This window comes from Mercenaria mercenaria, chromosome 14 (assembly GCF_021730395.1).
Source record: "Mercenaria mercenaria strain notata chromosome 14, MADL_Memer_1, whole genome shotgun sequence".
In the NCBI taxonomy this organism is placed as follows: domain Eukaryota; kingdom Metazoa; phylum Mollusca; class Bivalvia; order Venerida; family Veneridae; genus Mercenaria; species Mercenaria mercenaria.
The window spans coordinates 75,658,446-75,678,429 of NC_069374.1; the positions used below are offsets into that span (position 1 = coordinate 75,658,446).

The following is a 19,984-nucleotide window of genomic DNA, read 5'->3' on the forward strand; positions in this document are numbered from 1 at the left end:
GCTCTGTTCGAGGCGGTAATCCTTTAGCATCTATAAGTTGGATCTGCTTTGATAAATCATGGAAAATCTCTTCTGATGGAAACATAGTTACAACTGAAATTTCATGGACTGTGTCTAGGAATCAGACGGGGACATGCATATGTCGGTCAGAGCACATTGAATCCGAACGAGAGCTTGTTATTGTGAATGTTGACGTGTTGTGTAAGTTCGTGTACAGTTATCCAAGATCATAAATTATGCTAACTTGAAATGAGTTACATGTATTATTATCATCAATAAATAACTTAAAATCGATAAAAGCTTTTATATGTTGTTACAAAATATAAAAACGACGCGATCAAGAATAAAACTTCATTGTATGGTATCGTTTATTGCAGATGAACCGTCAAAACCAGCCATAACAGTACGTAATGTCACCGTTCCTTCATCTGAAAACATCAAAATTATCAGACACAATACTTTTCTAATAAGTTGCAACAGTTCAAGTAATCCATCTCCAAGTTTCAAATGGACAGTACCGGGTGGAAAAGTCAATCCTGGACAAATATTAAAAATTGTCAACTTCCAGACAAGTAATGAAGGAAGTTACCTTTGCACAGCGGAAAATACAATGCCTGTTTCAGGTGGTGATGTTGTGACTGGCACTCGTGTCTCTTACGTGAACGTAACGATGTTATGTAAGATTATAAACCGTTTTTATTGTCAATATCGGTATAATATTAGTATTATGTGCCGGTCACATTTGGACGCGTGATTTATTTCTATTTTCGGTCCTGTCTGAAGTACTACAAACAATCAATGAGTGTTTTTCCACGCAAAATTGACCCAATCGATAAAGCCATGCGCTTTGTGCATTCTTAACGACTAAATGAAATATATGGTCTGCTTTAATAACAGGGATAAGTTAATAAGTATTGCTAGGGTGTATGTGAATGGGAATTGTGTTTTAGGCATTGCATTTTCTCCAGTAAAATGGTTTAATAACACCAAGTATGTTATTTATTGGCTGTGTTCCGCTATATGCTTCCATACGATCCACTGATTGATTTGATTATAAATGTTTAAATCAGAACATATAAAACAGGTAGTTTTACGAAGTTGCATATGCATATATAAAATGTTTCAGTTTAAATAAAATTTGAGCTATCATATTTCAGATCCACCGACAACGCCAATATTTCGATATGGAAACCTCAGCGGTCCTCTTATCACTTACATGTCTTTGGATATGATTCTTGGTGATACCTTTACTGTAGCATGTATTTCAAACGGGGAACCTGAGCCTAACTATAGCTGGAGTAACCAGAAAATAAAAAGTCAAATATTGACAGTTACCTCGTTTTCAAGTGATTTTGCGAGCACATGTACAGCAACAAATGTAATGAATGAAACAGTTGGAGAAAGCCGTGAAGGACAGACTGAAGCAAAACTTTCAGTATTTATTCTTTGTGAGTACTTTAACTTCATATCAAATAAACTGAATAAAATAATATATGAATAATAGTAGAAACGAAATAGTTAGAATCTAATATAATGTATTGCTTGATTTACCTTTTGGTTCATATACACTCAGATCATACACTAGTAATTGTATATGCCTTCTCTTTGGCTAGACTTAAATTAGAATTTCGTTTAAACTTTCAACAGTTCAATAGTAATATGATATCTATCAATATTTAAAAAGCCAGTCAAATATTTTAATTTTAATTATGGCTGATAAAGTCTATGCATTTTACCTGAAGTGAAAAAGAAAGGCAGGCTTTGATTATGAAAATATGCAAAAAAAGATGTAGGTCATCTTATGCACGTTATTTGTGAAAAACATTTATGTTATATATTTCTAAAAGACACTACATTCGTGCCATTTGTGCATCAGTCGCTTTCACATGTACACTTTCATTAGACTTTACTCCATCAGCGATACGACAATGTTGTTTGTAGTTGTTAATATTATAAATGAATTATGTTAATTTTCAGATCCACCTAGCGCACCGACTATTTATTTGTACTTCAAATTAAGTAATTATATAAATGTTTCGGGCAGTATCGAGGTGATAGAGCAAAGCTCGTTTACATTAACATGCGACGCAACAAGCATACCAAGATCATCATATTCTTGGTACGGTCAATTGACCTCGACATCATCAGAATTAACTATTGAAAATATTAAGAGAGAACAGACAGGGGTGTACAGCTGTCATGCATTTAATACAATGAAACGCAGCTTTGGTAAGACGGAGAGAGGGGAGAATAATACAAGCATACACATAGCTATATTACGTAAGTAACTCCGCTCTCTCTATATATAGGAACAAAGAGAATTTTACCGAAAATCTAGATAATTAACGATGTAAAAAGTTACTTAGAAAAAAGTACTAAGTTTGAAACAACACATTATTAAATGTATATAATTATAGTCATAATATGCAATATCTGGAGATAAATTAAGCATCAGATAAAAGTATGAAATTATCTTTCTGAGTACGAAAATGATTTTACAGCAAAACGCTACAGCTTTAAAAAAGTTTTACAGCAGCTGCTGCAATACTTTCATGTCTCAAAAATGCAGCTGTAATTTCACTCGGAAAGAACATTTTCTGAACATAAAAATAATCTGTTTTCTTTAATTTTGGAGCCTCAGGGATAGAACTTGCATTCAGACAAAAGTCACATTTTCAAAACTATTGAAATTTGGACAATAATGGAGTACATGTAAGTGTTTATCCATCTCATAAGTTTGTAAAGGGAGTTGTATAAGCAATGGCATTTAGTATTAAAATATTTTAAGATTAAGTAAGTGTAAAAGAAATATGACAAACAGATTTCTATTCTTAAACGATCTTAAACATAACATTTGCTGATTGAATGTGGAAACATCCCTTATTGTCGTTTGCTTCTTGTGTGATTATTTATCCTTTTGTGATAATTGCTGCCTGTACTAGAGAATTATAATTATGCAACCTTTAAACTTTTTATACTATAGGATTTCGCTTCATACAATGATGCGTCCTGTTACAAGACCTGTAACATTTCTTCTGCTATATTTTTTAGAATGATAAACTTTACAGCTATAACATTTTTACAGCTGTATCTAAGCTGTTAAGTGAAATCTACAAGTGTAAATTCCATGTCAATATCAAGTCTACAAGTGTAAATTGACTGTAATTTTAATTATTGTTAATATAAGTGTTTTTGCAGCTATCAAATTTTTTACAGGTTAAGTACTCCTTATTGATGGTTAAAGAATTTATTAATTTTCCCAGGAAAAACATAAATTTAAGAGTAAAATAAATGCTTTATGTGGAAATTGATTCTAGGTTAATAAAGATATTTTACAATTTTAGTAAGAAGTGTTTCGTTATTGTTAATTAATACGTTTCATAATTTATGAAAATTTAGTTGATGAAAATGTATTAGGCGCTTTAAGCACCTTATTAAAGTTTTCGGTTAAGAATTCCACTTTAAAGAAGACCTTTAGAAAGGCAAGGGAAATATCATCACTACTGTAAAATGCCAGTATATTTCCAGATGCACCGGAGATAGGCAGACTTAAAAATAAAACCGCAGTTGAGGGCGCTTCTTTGAACATAACCTGCCCAGTTAAACCGGGTAATCCGAGCATTCTGTCAGTCCATTGGACAAGGGATGGTGATGATATATTATGGAATGGACAGCAATTAGCGATACCGACTGTTCTTCGTAATGACTCAATGGCGTACACGTGTACCGTAAACAATACAATGGAACCAACGGTAGGGGATGTTACTGACGGACGAATAAGCAAACAGTTTTACCTCGATGTTCTATGTATGTAACGCTTACTTTATATAACAAGTTTATCAGATTAAAAAATGTTTACATTTTACCTCTCAATGTTTATAGATCTCGAGAATAAACAAACAATTTTGTTTGGTAAACATAATAATTCATTGATTTTGGCATACACATTGCGTATGCAATACGACACCTAAATTTCATTTTATATAAGACCCTTATTTGTCATTTCAAATACAGTCAAACATGTGTTAAAGACCACCTCTGAACAGAGACCACCTGGCTCTACACACCACATGTTTCTTTCCCATTTTAACATTTACAGTGTATTTTAGCCTGTGAATAAAAGCTGCCTCCCAATAAAGACCACATTATAGGTCTCCAAATGGTGGTCTTTATACACAGGTCTTACTGTAATGAGTATCAAATTTTGCACGCTGTGAACATGAACTTAATGTTTTATTCATTTTAGCATTCTAGAAACAGGTTTGTGTTAAAGGTTCACACTGTACAATTAAAACTAATCTAATCAAAAGAAGAAAACAAGCAAAGTTGAGGAAATAGTTACCGTGCGAGGAATATGTATACATAGAATTTACAGACCTTGGTAGCGATTTGAAAACCGAGTGAGCGTAACTGTCTTATTTACATGCTTTATTTTCTACGGGGAAACAAAACAATCTTTTCAACATACAACCATACACTGTTACCAGTATATTGGGTCAGTTTCTTTCACTGATGCGGTGTGCGCCGTTTTGCTACTGGCAACCAACCAGGCATTTGTTTGGCTTCCTGCCACTGCTTGGGTCTTTACGGCGTACGCCGATGTGTGCTGGCCTCACGAGATACGCTAAGCGGGAAGTCAAATAGCATATAAATTCGGCTTAAACATTTGAAAACTCTGGGTAAAAACCAGTACATGTAGGAATATACCGCAAGAAATATTTTGCTAAATTATCAGAAAAAGTCCGTAAGAGAAAATCATAACAAATTAGAAAATTCTATTTTTATTTGCACCATACGTAAGCCCGTTCGTTTACTGAAAAACCGGCGATAATTGCCGCTCAGGTGACTGACGTATCCTTAGTGGATTGAATCGAATTTGTCATTTATTTTACAATTCGCAAACAAATAACAAATAGCCACCTATACCTCGCAGTTAAAGTCGAATGCACTGTCAATAGAATAATTATTTACAGATAAGGCAAGGGTAGTAGACTTCTTTGTGAATGGATATTACGGACAGAATCCGGTTACAATAGACGAAAATGTGACTGTTGAATTCAGGTGCAACATTGACAGTAATCCAAAGTCAATTATAAAGATACATTTTATGGAACATATCTTGAAGACGACCAAGGACAATTCGCTAGCACTTGTATATATGCGACAATCCGCCGGTTGTCTTCATGCAGGTGTATACATATGCACAGGATTGAATGAGTATAATAGCGGAGAACCTTCTAAGAAATATCTCACCTTGAATGTCAAATGTAAGTTTGAATACGAGAATGTTTTCTAAATCGTTTACCACTATTCAATGCTTCTTATGTAATGCCTCAAAAATAAATTGAACTGGCATCAATGCATTTTGTTATATATTCACGTAGTCCTGTCATGTAAATAAAATCTGGAAAGTAGATCCCTCGGAAGCACCGAGAACAAAGCAAGACTGTTAAGCAATTGGCCTCTCGGTGTAGAGCTATGATGTATATATATATATATATATATATATATATATATATATATATATATATATATATATATATATATATATATATATATATATATATATATATATATATATATATATATATGCCCATGTCATGTTAGCAAACGATGATTACCTTTAACGAAGATAATTTAGAAAAGATGTATATCCATAAATTATTAATTGTAACACGAAATGAAGTCTCAAATTCTGGTTTAATAAAAATAGCCTTAAATTGAACTTTCAAGGACAATTAAAAATTTAAAGAGACCGAACGGTAGAATTTTAGAACTACACTTCTTGTGCACAGTGGTACCACCACCATTTCTGTAATTTGAACATCCTTATGCACTCAACAGTTTTTCTGGCCCTATTAAAAAAACAGTGATTTTGTTTTCCGAATGGGAAAAATGTCCAAATATAGTAACAAAAAAGGGAATGTCCCGATTTACCGATCGGGAAGTTTACCCCACTGTTTATGAAAACGAATTTCTGGTTTATTTGTTTATGTATATTGTTTTACTTTGCTATCAAATCTTGAGAAATGTAATGTGAATCTATGTGTATAAGGATGTTAAAATTAGTAAAAGTCATATGCTTGTTATTACAGTTGACATACATATAAAATGTAATATTCTCTTTTAGGTTCCCCGCGACCATCACCGAAAGTAAAAATACGGAACATAATATTCACTGTTGAGACAGTTCCAGCTATTCTGAGCTTCACAGCTCTTGCTTATCCCGTACCAGCTATATCCGATTATAAATGGCGGAGATATGTTGGGTCTGTATGGATGCCTTTAGCAAACAGTGACAACATTCTTATAAATACTGCTGGGCTACAGTCAAATCTTACAATTCTTGAGGTTGGACAATCTGACTATGGGACGTATCGTTTGGACATTGAAAACTCCAATGGAATTTTTGAGCAAATGTTTAAAGTTGGACCGGAAGGTACTTTTGATGAAATATCTTTGTATATTTGATAAAATGTCACGTACAATATGAGTTTCCCAGTGCTGAACAAAGCAAAAGTCATATCATATTTCAAATCTAACGGTGAAAAAATAAAAGACCGATCATAATGCTGTTTTTTACTGCACATTTTCTTGTTTCTCTATATGTTTAATGGAAAAAATTAACGTATCAAAAGCAACTTTTATGCAACGGTTACATTTTTGTTGCCTTTGTTACTGTAGTTACAAACATTACAGAAAAGCCAAATCTACCGACTGACTTTGGGCATATTGATGATCTCACTACGGAATCCTCATTCACTGTGAGATGGAGACCAGGATTAGATGGTGGACCGGCTCAGACATTCATCCTGAGATACAAGAAATCTTCAGTCCAATTATGGATCAATGTTTCTATTATCGATAATGGCAAAGATTTTATGAATTATACATTTAGCGGTTTAGAAAGTGGTTCTGAGTACGTCATCGTGTTATATTCTGTCAATAAACTTGGGAAATCACCTGCCACGGATGAACTTCGCATACGAACAAATGGTAAATTTATATTTATATATTTATATAAAATGTTATATTTACTGAGGCTGTCAATATTCATTTATACTCTACTTTTACATGTGAATGTGCATTACATTTTAACTTACATACATGTAACAACAATATTTTTATATCAATATAAAATTATCCAAAACGTTTATAATTTTATAATTTGTTTACGTGTGTAGTGTTCTAAGCATCTTATATGTTAAAGTTTTAGCATCATGCTAAAATAAGTAAATTAAGCATCACACACAGCTAGTTGCATTTTTCTTTCTCAGGATATTCTTCTCATATCGCCAAGACTCAACTACCTATTACCGGCATAATTTCTGGAACTCTTGCAACGGCGGTAGTTGTCGTAATTTTGGTAGTTTCGATCATTTGTATACGGAGAAGATCGGTTACTTCAAGGTTACTTATCCATGCTTTACATGATCAACTGACAGGTCTTATTTGGAAACCAAAATAATTAACTTTATTCGTCATTTATTTACACTAATTATAATATATATATATATATGTCTGAGAAATGAAATAGTCTTTATCATTTAATGGTGCAAATAGGTATTTATATACACCACACATATTTTGAAATACATTGCACACCGCTGCTATTTTCCAAAAGAAATAACCTAAAAACGATTTAAAATAATCGCTTCAGTTTGGATATTTCTACAAAAATGACATTATATAACAGTATTTCGTACCTTCTTGTAATCATGTAATATTTTCATATGACACTGAGGCCAAGTAGCAAATGCATGACTGCTTATATTCTATTGAAAAGGAAAAGGCGCTGGGTAATTTGTCAATGATCATACAATAATCGTAGATTTTGTAATGTGTCTGCCTTCATGATTCTATTCATTTATCTATATATATACGTATTTATTTATTTGCCCTTGTCCATATGTCTTTCCGTTCGTCCGTCCGTCTTCCCGTCCCTTTGTCTGCATTTGTGTCGTGCTAAATAGTATTTGACCCAGGAGTCATTAAACCTCACAGGATTTTCATTCTCATTATTCTTAGTGCGTTATGTACGCTGCATGTAAATTGTGCACCTGTGCCTTTGTTTTGGGCTTCAGTCACTCAAATTAGAGCTATGACCCTAGATTTAATCAAAAATATGAATTAAAGATATACATATTTGTAGTGCATGCATCTCAAAATTGATTTAACTAACCAAGAGTCATAAAATACAAAGTGCTTAAAACATTGAGTTACAGATATCCTAAAAATATTTACTTAAAGTACGAAAAGGGAGATTAATACACCTGCCTCTTAGAGACTGTCTATAGATTTTAGATGGATTTTCCACTTTGAAATTCGAACGCCACAAGATTTCATGACTTTACACTGCATCTGTAAAGTATGTTTCATACAAACAATTTATACAATTGAATAAATCCCAGACAGTACAAAATACATTCTTCAGATCCTAAATTAGTTAGAAACACGTGTGACCAAAGCACATATAACTACTGTTCTACATTTACAATTTGGTTCATCCAAAAGCTGACAAAAGATCTCATATTAGATTTTCAGTTGAATATTGAATTAACTTTACGGTAAATTACGGTCTACTCTTTTGGTCAAAATTAAATGTTAGATCGTTAGATTTCTTTTTTAAAATAGTATGTGATTGCACTGATATTCAGCATCTTCTGACAGATACCATAGAGATACATTAGATAAACACTTGTCTGGAGAATGTGTTGCCAGTTCTGCTATCATGATGACTAATGCCTGATTAAAATTCCTTTTTAAGAATAGGAGTATATACCTTACTATCCAGGCTAGGATAGGAAATGCTTCGTTATGGGCCTCATCCAGTGCCATTTTGACTTATCATGCTCTTTTGGTACCATTGTTTTAATTTAAATTTTATACATAATCTTCAGGTAACCAAAAAATGAATCAATAAAGTTTGTCTTGTATCTGGACCCTTTGACTCACATTGATGATACACATTTAAATGGCAGTTCAAGAACGAGATGATAAATAACTAAATGCCGTGTTTTAAAACTACAATTTGAGAAGCGCTTGAGTATGTTGCATAAACCTTTAAAACTTAAACCTTAAACCTAAAAAAAAACTCCATTTGTTTCTATAAGACCAGGTTCAATGAACAAGGATCTTTCTTGACAGAGATTATGATATAATTTTTTTTTCTGTAGTTTGTTGAGCAATTATCTTACTCAATCAAGCTGATCAGTAAATTAAGAGATTTTTAAAACGCCCACCAATAAATCTTTTCCTATATTAACGCTTTAAGACTGTTTTATTTTTCTTCTTGAAGAACAAGTCGCATCTTAATTGATTTCAATGTCTTCTCTTATAATTTTTAGTTTTTCAATTTTATGCTGCGATATAATTCGTTGACATGCCTACCAATGTGAGGTCAAATACTTTGTGCTGACCAAAGTGGCACCAGGAGGGTTGATTCTCATTTTGTGATATCCTGTTAATGATATTTGTTTGACATTGGTCTTTTGTTTTGCATAGACTTATAAGATTCAGTATTCCTTAAAATCAAGTGATTATTTTGTATTAATCCATGTATTTGTTCATTTAGTAATTTATATATTTGTTGTATTTTCCATGTATCAATTTATGTTATAATGACCATGTTGATGTACATATTATATAGAAAAAAACCCTACCTACTCCTGTTTATCTACCGCTCCGCCAAGAGAATAAATTGAAAGTTTGTATTATTTACGGTCATAAAAACAAACATTTCTAACTGGCTTCAGTGACATATTTTACAAAGTGATAATAATCGCTGTATTTTGTATTTTATCGCCTGTTTAGAATGAAATCATGATTTCCTTTACCAGGTGTGATATTATCGTTTTTAGACAAGGTGTGCAGCTTATTTCAACTTTTTTTCTGGGAAAAATATTAAGAAGTTAACGTATTTGTAAATATTGAAATGCGACAAGCTCAAATAACCGAGCCTGCAACATTTTAAGTTTTGTCGTGTTGAGCGACCTGTGGGATTTCAACATTTTTTTTTATGCTCAATATATTTATATTATAAAAAATCAAGTTTCGTTTTCTAAGCAATTTGGTGCGATGTTTTATCTTTGAAGACTAAATGTTTAGTGTCTTATCTTTTAAATTCGCCTTAAAACTTTGTGATAAGATATTACTTTTCAACTGATTATTGGTAGTTATACAGCACATAATCAAGCCCTTTACGTATCATGAGATATTTATAATTATGATGCTGCAGCTGTTTAAAAATGTATTTTAAATGCACTAAAGACATAAGTTTTTGACTTGAAGAATTTGCTTTACAGACACAACAAGCGGCTTACCACAACAAACTGTACTGACAAAAAGGACGAAAGCAATAAATTCGCATTAAATGAGACAGTACATATTTCAGGTAGAAACTATTATCTATTAGGAGTTTCTTTGGTAGCATAGAACTCAGAAAAGCAAAGCAATACACACTTGAATCCACGCCCACAAACACCGGCTTAAGCTATATTATATCATACATACAACTAAATTGTCACCATGATCACAAATGTCCAAAAATACAACGGTTAGTTCTGAGGTACTTTTTACTTTCAAATGATGCACTGATTTTATTGAGTTTTAAATCGCACTCTTTTTATTTGTTATGTATAATAATTTTTATGTACTGGTTCGTAATTAAGAGATTCATTTAATCAGAGTCAGCTCAGCTAATCCCACCTGCATTATCAATTGGTGTTATTGATTTCATATTCTCAGAATACGAGATACCAGACAATCCATGTGAAACAACGGAAAAAGAAACCAAAGTAGACCATGGTAGTTATAACTTTCAACATTTTATTTAATTCTAAAAAAGAAGGGATTCTGAAGTACATCAGTACAGAGTTAACTACAGGTCAATATATAAGGATTGCGACACATACTAGCATAGCCGTATTTTTGAATTATATCTATATAATGACATAGTATTTTAATGTATAACAAAATAACAATTCACAGTTGTAACACTCATAATATGCAGCAAATGCTTGTAGATTTCATACAATGTCATAACAATATTTTCGTTGCATTTGGTATCTGCAATGTAATGCTAAGCGCTTATCACCTGTGACTTCAAGTATCATCAATATACAGAGGAGAGCTACAAAAGCGTTATGACATGCATGTAATAATATCATTTTAGACAAATTTAATCATGTTAAACTATAATACATACGTTTTAAAAGATTATTTGGCAATATTACTTATTTTAATGTAGCATTAAAGATGCCTGAACCAATCTATGACGAAATCGGTCCTGGAGATGGTAAGTTCTTAAATAATGATTAAAACATAGTTACATCAAAACAAATCATGATTATTCACAGTTTGCAAAGAACGTTTCTTCTTTTTTCATTCCATATTTATTGAATACAAGGTTGCTGGAAGATTGACTGCCTAACACATTTTCTTAAAGTTCAACAAAACTATAATGACAAAAAGCTTTATTGAAATTGCAAGAATCACTTTTATTTCAAAAATACTTCTAGGCGCTAAAATTAATAATACGAATATGTATCTAATAGTCTTGAAACTATCGATTACCAACTATTATTTTAAATATAATCGTATTTATTTTCATTATCACTGAAGAAACACTTCGAAAGTCACAACTGCAGCAGTATGAGTTAATAGCCAAAAGAAAAGGTAAGAACTCTTAAAATAATAATTAGGTTTTTCAACTTCATACTATTTTAGGTCAAGGCAATTTTCCGATTGTTTTATGAAAGACACGCCACATGTTTAGTATTCAAACCCCTACGTTTTCCTCTTTTATTGTATCTAACGTACCAGGTGCGGTGTCAGATTGCTTGACAGGCAGTTCTTAAACCCCACTGGGACAGGGCTGTTATAATATCAGCCTTTCAGTATGTTTTATAGGGCACTTAATGGGGATGTTTCCCTTGATGTTCTGCATTTTGCAAAGGCAATGGGTACATGTGTTTATGATTCTTTAGGGTTGCTATTTGAATTAAAGTGAGTAATTCACAAGAGTAGATTCGTGTTTTACTTTACATGCCATGCTTACCATTGCGTGGGTATTTACATGGCGGCGGAGAAAATTTATTTTGTTGTTGTTGTTTTGTTGTTTGTTGCATTTTCTTGCACTGGGTTACGGTCTGTAGAGTCGCATTTAGCATGGAGAATGATGATGTTATATGACAAGTAATCAACTTTACGATTAATAATTGTTTCAAACAATTAATATATTTTGGGGGAAATTTCATTTTTGAGTTTCCACTTTCATAGCATTGGGTATTGTATAATCACCCCTTGGATATGGTGCCTACCTTTTAATTTTGTCTTTTGACAGTTCCTGTGATACGCAGGCTCCATAACCTTAGATCTCCTTCCTAAATTCCAGTTTGTTAAGTTCTGCCCATTGTTTTCACGTTTGGGGCAAACCCTTTACTTTATCTGGGGACAAACGCCGCTCTTCATGGAATTACACGCCTCAGTACGCGTATCATTGAAGGTTCCATGTTCATCGCCGTTTGAATACATCTGCGGATGTCTTTAAATTGCTTTTTGTACTTTTAGCATGTTTAAATGTTCAGTTCTGCTCAACGTGGGGCTAGAGGGCGTGGACGGTAGCATGCATTTCCACTACCGTCCATGAACAGGCTCAATCAAGCCGAGCCTGCAACATTTTCGTTTTTGTCGTGTTGAGCGACCTGCGAAGTTTCCACATTTCTCTATTTTACTCTTTTGAGTCTGATAAATGTTATGCTATTAGTAATTAGTAGTAAAACGACTTTTTCCAAACTTTCAGGTTCCGTCCATGCATACCAGGGACTTCATGCAGATACCAAACGTAAGCTTACTTTTACTTCTAAGCACTTTTCATGTGCAGCAATCAAATCACGATCATTCTTTTTTCTTTACATGCATGTTTTTAAACAGTAATGTGTATTCAATTATTTATCAACATTTCTCCTTACATTTTATCACAAGTCATAAAATGGCATCTAAGATCGAGGCAAATACAGATCTCAACGATAATTGCAATATCACAATGAAAATATCAGAAGAAGGACTAAAACACAGTCATGTATTATACCAATTAATCGTAGATCATTGAAATAAAACATTAAAAATGCATGCACTTTCGTGCATTCTCCTTTCTAGCGAATCCATTAAATTTTGATATTTTCTTGTCAAGAAGTATAATGCTTCAAAACGCCCTTGTCCCTTGTGTTATGTTAAGAAATAGGGAGACAATTCAAATTTTGACTAATTCTGTTCGTCAAGTATACAACGGAAATCATCTTATTACATAATAGTTCATGCATTATCACGTTGTTTAGTTAATTGTAGAGGCGATCAAAACTAAATTTATAAAGACATGACTCATCAGTCGATTGATGAACGTTCATTATACTTGGTTTGTAGCATTTTGTAAGGTCGTACATTTGGTCCCTCTTGACGTTTTTTACGGTTAGTCAGAGCTAAAAGAATATTTTGACACGATCTTCACCCGTTTAATGGTACATTACCAGTTGGTCTGTATCATTTGTGTAAGGTCTTCCTCTGCTTCCTCTTGACTGCTGCAAAGGGCTACCAGAGCTAAAACTGCACAGATCTTTAAACGACTTCTTGCCTTGAACAGTTCTATGGATTATAACAAAATGTGGTCTGCAGTGTCGTATCTTTATTTATATGAAATTGCTTAAATACTTTAGGGGCCACCAGGGCTATAATAGAAGAAAACGCTATCTTTATATAAACTAGACGAAAGTTCGATACTAAGCTTTGTGTATAACATCTTTGTAAAGTTCTTTCTGAAACAGTTGATTTGGTCTCCTTTAAGGGCCCACTTGAATTAAGTTTGAACGCCTTTTATGCATAAATTAATTGTTAATATATATTCACCAAACTTTGTTTGTAACATCCTTGTATAGACCTCTCTCATATTTGATTGTTTTTGTTTTCAAAAAAAGTTTGCTTTGCACTCTTGATGCCTATTATTTTATACAATCTGGTATTTTGTCACTGATGTTATAGCAGTTATTTTTATTTAAACTGTCGTGTTGTCTAACTTGTGAAAAATGTGGTATGTGCGAGGCAGGCATGCCTTAAACGTGTTAAAACCCCAAACTTTCTTTATTTAGGTCACTGTGAGTTCCAAGGCGGAACCACTATAATTGTCAACTTGATTCCTTTGTCAGTTTCGTACTTTATGTATTGTATATTGTCTTGATTGTTTGTGGTGTTACTATAAAACTCCATTCGACCCCTACCTTTACGCCCCACATCTCCTTTCAAAATGAGTTAGGTTACGTAACTACCATATACTAACTGGACCTCCAGTTTTTTTATTGCACGTCGTCCTTTATTGGTAGTCCGATTTGTTGTTTTGTCGATCTTGTACAAGGTAATATTTTACGGTCTATTGTTTGAGCGTGGATTTCCGTGTTGAATATTTATGCTAACTTTTCCCCTTGCCAAAATCACCCCGACTCATTTGTCTACCCATACTTTTTTGCATCTAAAAAAACAATGAATGTACGTGTTGTTGGATTTTTAAAGCAACCCGTCTGCTATATATTTCCACTACAGTTTCTATGTGTTGTGGGCCTACTTTGTGATGCATGGCTAAAGCCGTTTGTGCTGTGTTCTGTGCTTCAGGGAAGGGAAATCAGTTCAAACAAGTATTGACTTGAACACAGCTTATTAAAACGTTAAATGCAACACAGATGTAAAGCTAACTATCAAAATTTGTGAAATGTATGATTTATAATAAAAAGCCTTAAAAGAATATGTTTTATGTATCGGTCCCTTTAAACACATTCTCTATATTTCAGACAATAAAATCTTACAGACATTCGAAAAACGGAACGATGGAATTATCTCTGCGTTGGAGAAATACGAAAATCTGCGGATCTAAAATATCAAAATAATCTAAAGTGATAAATGAAGTAATACGTAAGACGTTATGTGTTCATAATATTCTATCTGATTCCTTTTCATATCCGTGGGGTATCAAATGAAAAAAAAAAAAAGAAAAAAAAAAGAAAACGACAATAATTTGAGCAATGGCGAAGCATATAATTGTTAAAAAAATACATATCTGTGCTTAACAGATTGAAAAGGAATATAACAGACTCGGTTTGGTTGAGCAGACGCGGTTTGATTGAGTCTGTTCATAAGAGGTAATGAAATATGCAACACCTCTCACTCCCCCTATAGTACCAGCTTCAGCGGAACTCTATTGAACATCATTTGAATGGATTCCAAAGGACCATAAATATATTATAACAACTGTATTAAGCATGTAACTTGATAGATAAGTTTCAGTCGTAGTTTATTAAAATAGTGACGATGCAGGACAAAAAGGCATGCGCAGGTATGGCATAATTAAAGCCTGCGTGGACCTGGTGTTGATAAGTGTTAGTAAATTGTTTGCCTTATATGTTTGGTTCCATCAAAATACCAACAGCAGCTCTCCACACCGGACTTTAAACAATGACCAGTATTTTCATGGATCATTTTGAAATACAGACAAAATGCTGATACCTTAATCCACATATGCGTATCCAACACATCTGCTAAACTAAAATGCATATCTTCCATATTTTTCATTTATTTTATATCATTTATTTCAATTATCATGTTATACTATTTGTATACGGACTGTGTTTATAAGTATACTAGACCCAGATTTCAGTTATAAAAATATGAGTAATAACTACAATTGTCTATATTTTTTCAACGTTTATGTGTATCATCGGTGCTAGATCTAAGTATTAGATTTGAAATAGTACACACATCGCATAATACATATAGAGCTAAACACATTATAGATATGTACTAGCACAAAAACGGTTAACAAGCGATTGTTTAGTTATGAATGCAGCTCTACATACAGGTTTAATTTATATATTTAGTTAAGTTAAATGCATTTGATTAAGATTTTCCACACTTGAAGCAGAAATCTGAAAGTCAAACATTTTATTGAACCATAGGCATTGAATTTAATTTTAATGTGCACGAACATATTATTCTCTTTGAAATTGTAATTTATCTACCGCCGGTATGCAACTATGAAATAACAACATCTAAACCCTATCTGCTCAAGGGAAACAGATTCTACAGATAATAAATTGTTGATATCATACTGTACATTTTATTGCAGCAAATACATGTCAGAACAAACGCACGCTTTTTACGTTACTGAACAAGTTTTCAATTAAATAAAATATTTTTCGTTATAGTTAGGTGAATAAGTTTCTTATATTTGGTTACATTGACTGCAAATTTGGTCTACTGCATTTTATAAACTTTGTTGTTTCTCTGTATATAGATTTCAGAAAATCCTGCTCGAGTTAATATTTCATTCAATTTGGCACCTGATTATGACATTGGCTCTTAATATTTTATTGCTGATCTGTCTCTAAAGTTGATACATTATTATCTAAAAACCTTAGATATCTCTTTTGGGTTTCATTTTGTCCACACTTCCCTTGAACGAAACTAATTTATTTATAGGGTACCACTCCTAATGTATTATGTAGAATGCATTTGTATAAAGAGTATATATCATGCGAAACGTTTGCATAATATATTCTACATTGGAAGATGCAAAGATGGTACCTACTCAAGAAAATCTAAGGCCAAAAACTCTGAATTGACCTATAAACTGAAACCAACAGAAAAATAGGTCAAAAGTGAAAGAAAAATCAAATAGGTCCTTTTACCAACAACTGATCAGGCAGACAAAATATGGCCTACATTTGTTAAAATCTCTCTGTATCCAATATACAACATGCACGCTTTTCTCATGGATTACACTGACAGTTCTTTTATAAGTTGAAGTGAGACCCTAATAGAAAGTTTAGTAGTGCATGAAAACAAAGAAAATAATGCATTAATTCCATTAAAGAAATTTTACGACATTAACAAACGTTATGAAGTTATGATCTTTTCGCCAAAGTTATTTATTGTTCTCAATGATACATTGGTTTACACAAAATTTGTTTGTTAAAATATAAAATGTATATATCCTACAATGAGAAATTTTGAAAAAAAAAGTTAAATTGGTATCATGCTTGTGTAACAACGTAGCTAGACAGATTATATTTCAGCCGTGCCATGAGAAAACCAGCATAGTGGGTTTGCGAACAGCATTGATCCAGACCAGCCTGCGCATCCGCGCAGTCTGGTCAGGATCCATGCTGTTCGCTTTTAAAGCCTATTGGAATTGGAGAAACTGTTAGCGAACAGCATGGATCCTGACCAGACTGCGCGGGTCGCAAACCCACTATGTTGGTTTTCTCATGGCACGGCTCATTTATCATTTCAATGAATCATTTTGAAAGTGTTTCTTACGCTTTAGTCATTTTGTAGCATTTCTTTTACAATTCAGTAGTACTTTGCTGCAAATAATGTAACACAAAAAAGTCATTGTCATCAAATGAAATTACAACATTTTAAGGTAGTGGTTGTAATGACTCTCTGCAATGTATTTTAAGCAATTCAACATTCTTTGGATGGAACTATCATGATCATTGCTTTCTATGAAAAACGAATAAATGCTGAAAAGGCTTATAGAGTTTATTTGATGAAGGACTTCGGACACTATCATCTGCTTCTACCCTACATTTTGAATGCAGAATTCTCATTAAGTATTTAAACAATACCCAAATTGTTTCAAATCACATATAAACCAGGTTAGTTAACATATTACAGCAGAAACTCGTATGAAGATAATTTGCAATCCCTTTCATTTTAATCATCTAGGCCAGATTCTTCATAAATTAGTATAAAACAAAAAGGAAATTTGTTTATCAAAATATATTGTCAGCGATTAGAGAGACAATTTTGTTATTTTTCTAAATGCGAACATGTCAGAACTGTCTCCCTTTTCAGTGACAATATATATTCTGATATCACACTGGAATCAAACAATTATTCAATTATTATTTTTATTACGGATGGGTTCCTGTAGAAGATGTATGTTTAAAATTTGCATTTTAATTTAAATAGTCATCAGTGTAATAAAAGCAACTTATTCTTCACAATGACATAATTGGAAACCCTCTTTTATGTAAACCGACGCTTTAGTTATAAAATATGGCAGCTGATGTGTTTATGTACATTTCGTTACTTATAATATTCGCCTTTTGAAGGTTTTGTTAGCTCTATGCTTTTACAGCGAGTTCTAAAACTATCTAGACAGGCAAGACTCCAGTGTTGTATGAAGACGGGTCGCCAGTAGAGATAGAAGAAGCATCTGAATGTATAACTGGCAGGTGCGGTGGAAATGAAGTTGCTAAGACGTCGAGTACTCTGTCAATACCAGTTCTGCAGGATGGAAAGGACTATTTGTTTCAAGTTCTCATTAAACATAAGAATGTTCCTAATAATGAACACGATATTATCATCATCTCAACGCGGACATACAAATTTAAGAGTAAGTGATAAATTACAGTAAGTTTAATAAATATTTTATTAATTACTAAACAAGCCTTTCTTTGGTGCCGTTCTGTTGGTTTTTATGTTCTAGGCACATCCAGTAACAAGTTATGATAAGTGATGTATCCTTGTAAGTGATATACACATGCTGAACAATCACTTCAAAGACGGGGACATTTTAAAAGCAAATTGTAGTTTCTTTTAATAAATTGCCACGAAGCATAGGGTATCGGTCCAATTTTACTATGTTCGTATGGATCGATGTTCAATAAGAACAACGCTTATTTTTGAAATAAACCACTTTCATCCGCATACAAGATTTGTGGTATTTGAATTGTTTGTTAATTTCAAACTTTGATAGAGTCTTTTATTTATATGCAGTTGCAAAATGTGCATTTATATTTATCAAATTAAAGGGTTGAAGTACAAGTATCTAGTTAGAAACATACAACGTTTTCTTTAACAGCGTCTGTAGAAATGAAATTACAATGTATTACTGGAAAACCAAATACGCCGACTTTTTAATTCATTTATTTCAGGTAAATCAAAATAATATAGAGTTTCATAGGCCATATTTTGAAATAAAATGAAACGTGAAAGTTTTAATCACACAATTAAACTGATGAGAATGATGAATAATATCTTCCAAATATAAATTGGCTTTTCTTTTACCTGTTTAGAGCTATAAAAAGAGATAGTCTCTAATATTTTGCTTTTAACATTTATAACGAAATTTATGTAAACGTTTTTGTATGTATTAAGAGTACCGTATCTTAAAATGAGATTTTTTTTAGACTAAGTTGCTTCGTATATTGATACTTGATAAATGTACGCTGAAATGTCACATAACTTTGTTATGAAAATGAGGGTTCTTACAGTTATTTTTCCACTTTATAGTTGCAAGCACGGTATGTTGGAATGAAGACTGTTTGTATTTATAAAGAAATAGGTAAGGTTTCGACAACCTTTTCCAAGAGCTTTTAACTCATTTATACCATTCAAAATGTGACTTGTTTTTATGATTCATGACACGTAGTAGTATATTTAAATTATATTTTCAGTACCAACTGCTTCGGAAGCAAAGAGTTCCAACAAACCGAACATTGGCCTCATCGTTGGTTTGACGGTTGGGTGTGTTGTTTTATTTGTATTGGTTGTTGTCGTTGTTTTTGTAATAAAACGTCGTCTGTCGTAGTAGTAACGCTTTTCAATCACTTCGAAACTGAGTAGGCATTTCGGCTGTACGGAAGAAGTATTGTTATTGTAGCCGAACACAAATAACTATTTTCATCCATTTCATTATATAATAGAGCGAGAAAAACATCAATATTTATGTCATGATTGTGTTTTATGATAAAAATACAATCACATTTCACCAGGAACAAAAACTTGCATATCCTTCACATTTAACTATGGATTAATTTTAATCTGTCAAGAAATTGTAGCCAACACAGAGGTTGAGCCAAAATGAAGAGATTCGTATACATCTCATAAAACCATTCAAGGATAGCAATGATACTATTTCCGAGTATACAGTATA

The 19,984-nt window shown here is 32.7% G+C and overlaps 1 long non-coding RNA gene across 1 annotated transcript; it reads left to right on the plus strand.

The window, feature by feature from the left end:
* The first annotated feature begins 17,886 nt into the window (after positions 1–17,886).
* On the plus strand, positions 17,887–19,635 carry LOC128548307 (uncharacterized). Its single transcript, XR_008366929.1, has 2 exons — positions 17,887–18,442; positions 19,506–19,635. It is a non-coding gene; the product is annotated as an uncharacterized LOC128548307 (long non-coding RNA).
* Positions 19,636–19,984: the final 349 nt, after the last annotated feature.